The following is a 6787-nucleotide window of genomic DNA, read 5'->3' as shown; positions in this document are numbered from 1 at the left end:
TTTCAGCGAAGCAAAGTGCTCTCCCGTGTTATTTCCAGGGAAGCAGAGTGCTCCCCCGTGTTATTTCCAGGGAAGCAGAGTGCTCTCCTGTGTTAATTTCAGGGAAGCAGTGTGCTCTCCTGTGTTATTTTCAGGGAAGCAGAGTGCTCTCCCATGCTATTATCAGGGAAGCAGTGTGCTCTCCTGTGTTATTTTCAGGGAAGCAGAGTGCTCTCCCGTGTTATTTCCAGGGAAGCAGAGTGCTCTACAGTGTTATTTTCAGGGAAGCAGAGTGCTCTCCTGTGTTATTTTCAGGGAAGCAGTGTGCTCTCCTGTGTTATTTTCAGGGAAGCAGAGTGCTCTCCCATGCTATTATCAGGGAAGCAGTGTGCTCTCCTGTGTTATTTTCAGGGAAGCAGAGTGCTCTCCCGTGTTATTTCCAGGGAAGCAGAGTGCTCTACAGTGTTATTTTCAGGGAAGCAGTGTGCTCTACCGTGTTATTATCAGGGAAGCAGTGTGCTCTCCTGTGTTATTATCAGGGAAGCAGAGTGCTCTACCGTGTTATTATCAGGGAAGCAGAGTGCTCTCCTGTGTTATTATCAGGAAAGCAGAGTGCTCTCCTGTGTTATTTTCAGGGAAGCAGTGTGCTCTCCCGTGTTATTTCCAGGGAAGCAGTGTGCTCTCCTGTGTTATTTCCAGGGAAGCAGACTGCTCTCCCGTGTTATTATCAGGAAAGCAGTGTGCTCTCCTGTGTTATTATCAGGGAAGCAGTGTGCTCTCCTGTGTTATTTTCAGGGAAGCAGAGCGCTCTCCCGTGTTATTATCAGGGAAGCAGTGTGCTCTCCCGTGTTATTTTCAGGGAAGCAGAGTGCTCTCCCGTGTTATTATCAGGGAAGCAATGTGCTCTCCTATGTTATTTTCAGGGAAGCAGAGTGCTCTCCCATGCTATTATCAGGAAAGCAGTGTGCTCTCCTGTGTTATTATCAGGGAAGCAGAGTGCTCTCCCATGCTATTATCAGGGAAGCAGTGTGCTCTCCTGTGTTATTATCAGGGAAGCAGAGTGCTCTCCCGTGTTATTTTCAGGGAAGCAGAGTGCTCTCCCGTGTTATTTTCAGGGAAGCAGAGTGCTCTCCCGTGTTATTTTCAGGGAAGCAGAGTGCTCTCCCGTGTTATTTTCAGGGAAGCAGAGTGCTCTCCCGTGTTATTTTCAGGGAAGCAGAGTGCTCTCCCGTGTTATTTTCAGGGATGTAGAAGACTGTCCTGTTATTTTCAGGGAAGCAGGAGTCTGTAGCGTGTTATGTTCAGGGAAGCAGAGTATTGTCCTGTGTTGTTTTCATGGAAGCAGAAGTCTTTTGCGTGTTATGTTCAGGGAAGCAGATGTCTGTCCCATATATTTTCCAGGGAAGCAGAGTGCTGTACTGTGTCATTTTCAGGGAAGCAGAAGTATGTCCCGTGTTATTTTCAGGGATACAGAAGGCTATCCATTACGTTTTTTAGGAAAGCAGAAAGCAGTACATCACTACTCGGGGAAGTAGAAAGCTGCCCACTGTTTAAACTATATGTCAAGCCAAATTACCGCGCGATAAATCGCTCAGTGTGAATGGGGCCTAAATCAGTAAATAGCCGTGGGCTGAATGAGAGAAAACGGCTAGATTACCCCATTTAGACTAAACATTGTAGGTGGAGGAATCTCCTCTGCTGGCTATTGTTGGCTGATTGGCTCCAGTCATTGTTTGGTCGTGAATTTCCCGCCCAACACTTTAGATTTTTCAATCGAAGTTTGTTCAGCAGGGTGGGGCTTACAGGGCCACTCATGGCTTGAATTCCAGTCAAATCATAGGAATTGGCTGGATTTCGAGCCGTGTATGGCCAGCTCTAGAAGAAATGAGGAACAGCCTCGAGCATGCTCCCTGCTGGCTTTACATAGCAAATATGAAATATAAATATGAATTCTTTAGCTGAATAAGTAAATCTACACATCTGTTTTAAAATATTATCATGAAAATATGGCAGAGCAAGTAAAGATGTGACAGACACATCAAAATAACATTCAGTATTATGCCTTCTGTGACACTGTTCAACATTACGGGGAAAAAAACCTGGACACAGAAGTAGATGAGCAATAAAATTACCTTTCATTGGTAATCACCACATTTCTACAGGGAAGACGAAAACACTGTTTCAGAGGATATTGATCATTTGGACAGTGAACAGTGTCAGCAGTAGTGATGGGCTCGGGCGTGTTCGCAGCTCCACGTGCCGAGCCCGGCAGGAAGCTGACAGCGCCGCAGCGCCAATCACAGGCACTGTCTGAGACATATCCCGATCTCTGCAGCTGCAGACCGGGATAATGTCTCAGTACCTGTGATTGGCGCTGCGGCGCTGTCAGCTTCCTGGCGGGCTCAGCACGTGAAGCTGCGAACACGCCCGAGCTCATCATTAGTCAGAAGTTCCAAAGTTTTATTTTATGATGGCTCATTGGTTAGAACTTTTGCCTTGCAGCACTGGGGGGTCCCTTCAAATCCTGGTCAGGACAACATATGCATGGAGTTTGCAAGTACTCCCTGTGCTCGCGTGGGTTTTCTCTGGGTTCTCCTGTTTCCTCCCACAACCCAAAGACATGCTGGAAGGTTAATTAGCTCCTGTCTAAATCGACTCCATATGTGTGAATGTGAGATAGGGACCTTAGATTGTAAGAGATTGTAAGCATTTCAAGGGCAGAGAGTGTTGTGAATATACAATATGTAGAGTGCTGTGTAAATTGTCGGCACTATATAAATACCTGTAATAAATAAATGGATAATGACCTCATACAACAAGAGACTGTGAGGGATTGTTTATTGTAGCGATTGTTCATTGTAGGGATTGTCTGACAGACTGCTAACATAAAGCCAACGCACTCCAGCAACTTCATTTTACAGCTAATAGGGACAATAAAGGGAGAATAACGAGTGCTCCCTGGTGGATATCTAGGCAGCTCAAAGACACGCAATGAGCATAACTGGACTTGGATCATAACATTACATACATATATACTGTAGCTGACTTACATGCAACCAGGCTGTGCTGCCATATAGAGTACAATGGATTAGTAATATCACTGTGCAGGCACTGCAATGACATCTCAGGGTGCCTATCTAGGCTCAGATAATGCAAGTTAATGCGCTGTTCTCCATTGGCACGAAGGAAACTGTCCCAATGTAACCCAAAGCAAAACATCCTCTATGTATTTAAACAGAAGTGACAGTATATGTTCCCTGAGTGCTCATGCTGAAATAACTGGAAGTTTACCTAAAAGTGATTCTACAACAATATTTACATGCTAATGTCATATTATTATTATGCACATATATGTAGGCTCTCCCAGTCCCAGGCTTTCTGTGTATAAAAAAAAAATAAGGATCCTTTATTGATTGACCACTCTGAAAGATTCCACAGGATAAATGGATTGGAAAGTGCACTGAATAAACGCTCTTTAGTGGCTGACAATAGGATTGGAGGAACAGTAAACTGCAAACTGCAATCATTGTGATGCAAGAAATTATGAAACACAGAGAGGGGAGTTTATCAAAAATGAGCAGACAGAATCTGGAGCAGTTGCCTATGGCAACCAATCAGTTTCTCTCATTAGTTTGTTCAGTTAAGGTTTGAAAATGAAAGGTGGATGCTGATTGGTTGTCATGGTCAACTGCCCCAGATTCTGTCTGCTCCAGTATTGATAAATTCCCCTCATTATGTGTAGGTAAAATGCACATATGGATGCACTCCACATATATAATTAAGAAATAACTAAGAAATAGAGATTTACATTTTCAGCAAGTACAGATCCTGTTGATCCTGGCAGAATTCCAGTGTCCTTGTAACTTCCTGTGTACTGAATTGAAATCTCAAACAACATTATCTGCCTTCCCTGCTTACATCTGTGAACTAAAACTACACCCCTCTATGTAATTGTGGTGAGGAGAGTGGGATGCGTTTGAAGTCCAAAATCGGCCTAGGTGACAAAATCAGCCTGCAGTGAGTGAGCGCAATCACACTAGCTTATTGTGTGTTCCTGACAGGATCACTAGGTAAAAATAAAGGAAACAAGCCTACAAAATGAAAACTAATGCAGCCACCACATCTAAGGATTGGAAAGTTGCAATATATTAAATTTTTGCTTATGGGTTTAAATATCCTTCAAATCTTAAAGCTGAACTCCAGGCAGATATTAAAGCAGAAATATTCTTAAGTGTTCAAATTTGTCTAAGGATGAAAATAAAAAAGATATACTCACCTGAACCTCGGAGCCAGTTGGCCTAAGGTCCTGTGAGTCATGACGTCCTATACAGTGTATAGGATGTGAGGACCCTGAGGGACATTCCTTTGTCAAGAAGATAGGCTGCATGGACCAGTCTAGCAGCCACATGAGGTGGGTGGTGAGTATATCTTTTTTATTTTGTCCCTAGATGAAAACGAGCGCTTAACCCTTGCAGCACGGGCAGGGCCAGATTTCCCACAAGGCCAACTAAGGCCCTGCCTTGGGCCAGCAGGGAGTAGAGGGGCAGCAGGGGTGTGGAATTCCTATCTCCCGACACCCAGGACATGCAGGGAGTAGAGGGGCAGCAGGGGTGTGGAATTCCTATCTCCCGACACCCAGGACATGCAGTTCCGGACGCCGGTAGTTGTTTTCTACATTTAGCCCAGCTTTGGTTCCCTAGATGAAAACGAGCGCTTAACCCTTGCAGCACGGGCAGGGCCAGATTTCCCACAAGGCCAACTAAGGCCCTGCCTTGGGCCAGCAGGGAGGAGCGGGGCAGCAGGGGTGTGGAATTCCTATCTCCCGACACCCAGGACATGCAGGGAGTAGAGGGGCAGCAGGGGTGTGGAATTCCTATCTCCCGACACCCAGGACATGCAGGGAGTAGAGGGGCAGCAGGGGTGTGGAATTCCTATCTCCCGACACCCAGGACATGCAGTTCCGGACGCCGGTAGTTGTTTTCTACATTTAGCCCAGCTTTGGGTAAGCAGAGCTAAATGTACAGCGGGGAAGCCACCGCTTGTTATGTACAAGTGATCTTGGCGCTGTCCCCGAGATCACTGGTATGCAACCTGCAGATCTGCTATTCTCCATGGTAGTGGAGGTTTGACAGGCAGGGGGGGCGCATTGAGGAACCTGGCCTTGGGGCAGCAGAGAGAGTAAATACAGCCCTGAGCACGGGGATAGTCCCACTCAAAGGGTTCCGAATTATTCTGCCCAGATTTCTTCTTTAAACAGCTCAAACCAAAGCACTTAAATAGCCATTACCAATATATTACATCTATTTTTAAGTGCAGCTAGTTTAAGTACCTGCCTTTGACTTGATATGAGCCTCCTTTCATTCCCTGCACAAAGCACTGAGACTAGAAGAGGGAGAGGAACTACTAGGTGCCAATAAAATGTGCTGCAGTGAACCTGAGCAAACAAGAAACATGTTGATGATGTGACGATAGTGAGGTCTGACAAACAATAAACTGTAAGGAAAGAATGGGAGGTAGTACTGAACACCATGCCACCCTCATTTTCCCTGAATATGCAAGTCGGTAACAAAATGGACACATTTAAATCTCATGTCTAGGATAGGCGACCAGAAAAGGTGACAAATTTCACAAACCACAGTCCAGCTTAAGACACATTTGACAAAAAGCAGAGGTTAGATCAGGGGTCAGCAACCTTTTACACACCAAGTGCCATTTTTGAAACCATGGCACAACCGAGTGCCAGTGAACAATAGCACGCTTTAGTGTTAGTTACAGTTACATTTTTTCACTCATGGCTGTACTGCTAATAGAAAGGTAAACTCACTAATTATTTTAACGTGTTTACCTCGCCAGTAGCAGCACAACTATAAGGGAACAAAATTGAATAACTGGTGCACACACAAAACATGTTCATATTTACATGTGCTAAAAAGTAAACTGGACTTTTTTAGTGTGATCACTGTGTCTTTATTTCATGGTTCAGTTGTGCAATCTCTGGCCTGTAGGCTGACCTCAGACCAGCACCAATGCATACTTTGAATGCCAGATCTCAGAGGTCTGCAGGGCAGTGGTGCTGCTGGCCTGAGGTCTGCAGGGCGGTCTGCAGGGCATTGGTGCTGCTGTTCTGAGGTCTGCACCAATGCCCTGCAGACCTCAAAGCAGCTGCACCAATGCCCTGCAGACCTCAGGCCAGCAGCACCAATGCCCTGCAGACCTCAGGCCAGCAGCACCAATGCCCTGCAGACCTCAGGCCAGCAGCACCAATGCCCTGCAGACCTCAGGGCAGCAGCACCAATGCCCTGCAGACCTCAGGGCAGCAGCACCAATGCCCTACAGACCTCTGAACAGCAGCACCAATGCCCTGCAGACCTCAGAGAAGCTGCACCAATGCTCTGCAGACCTCAGGCCAGCAGCACCACTGCCCTGCAGACCTCAGAACAGCAGCACCAATGCCCTGCAGACCGCCCTGCAGCCCTCAGGCCAGCAGCACCAATGCCCTGCAGACCTCAGAGCAGCAGCACCAATGCCCTGCAAACCTCAGGCCAGCAGCACCAATCCCAGGTCTTAGTCGATAGGTTTGTAGAAAAGGGCTATAGGAGGGACGAATTGCATCGAATAAGGGACAAGGTTGGCGAACTGGATAGAAGAACTCTATTACACCAAGGTCCAAAAAAGAAAATCAATGCTTTCCCGATATCATTAATAACAGACTACTCTGCACAACACCGTGACATAGAGGGCATTATTAAAAAGCACTGGGGCATTCTTAAAAGGGACAAAACACTCAGCTCCCTACTCCCCCCCCCCA

The sequence above is a fragment of the Nanorana parkeri genome, unplaced genomic scaffold (genome assembly GCF_000935625.1).
Source record: "Nanorana parkeri isolate BGI_ZX_2015 unplaced genomic scaffold, ASM93562v1 scaffold54, whole genome shotgun sequence".
Taxonomy (NCBI): domain Eukaryota; kingdom Metazoa; phylum Chordata; class Amphibia; order Anura; family Dicroglossidae; genus Nanorana; species Nanorana parkeri.
Note: the sequence above shows the minus strand (reverse complement) of the source record.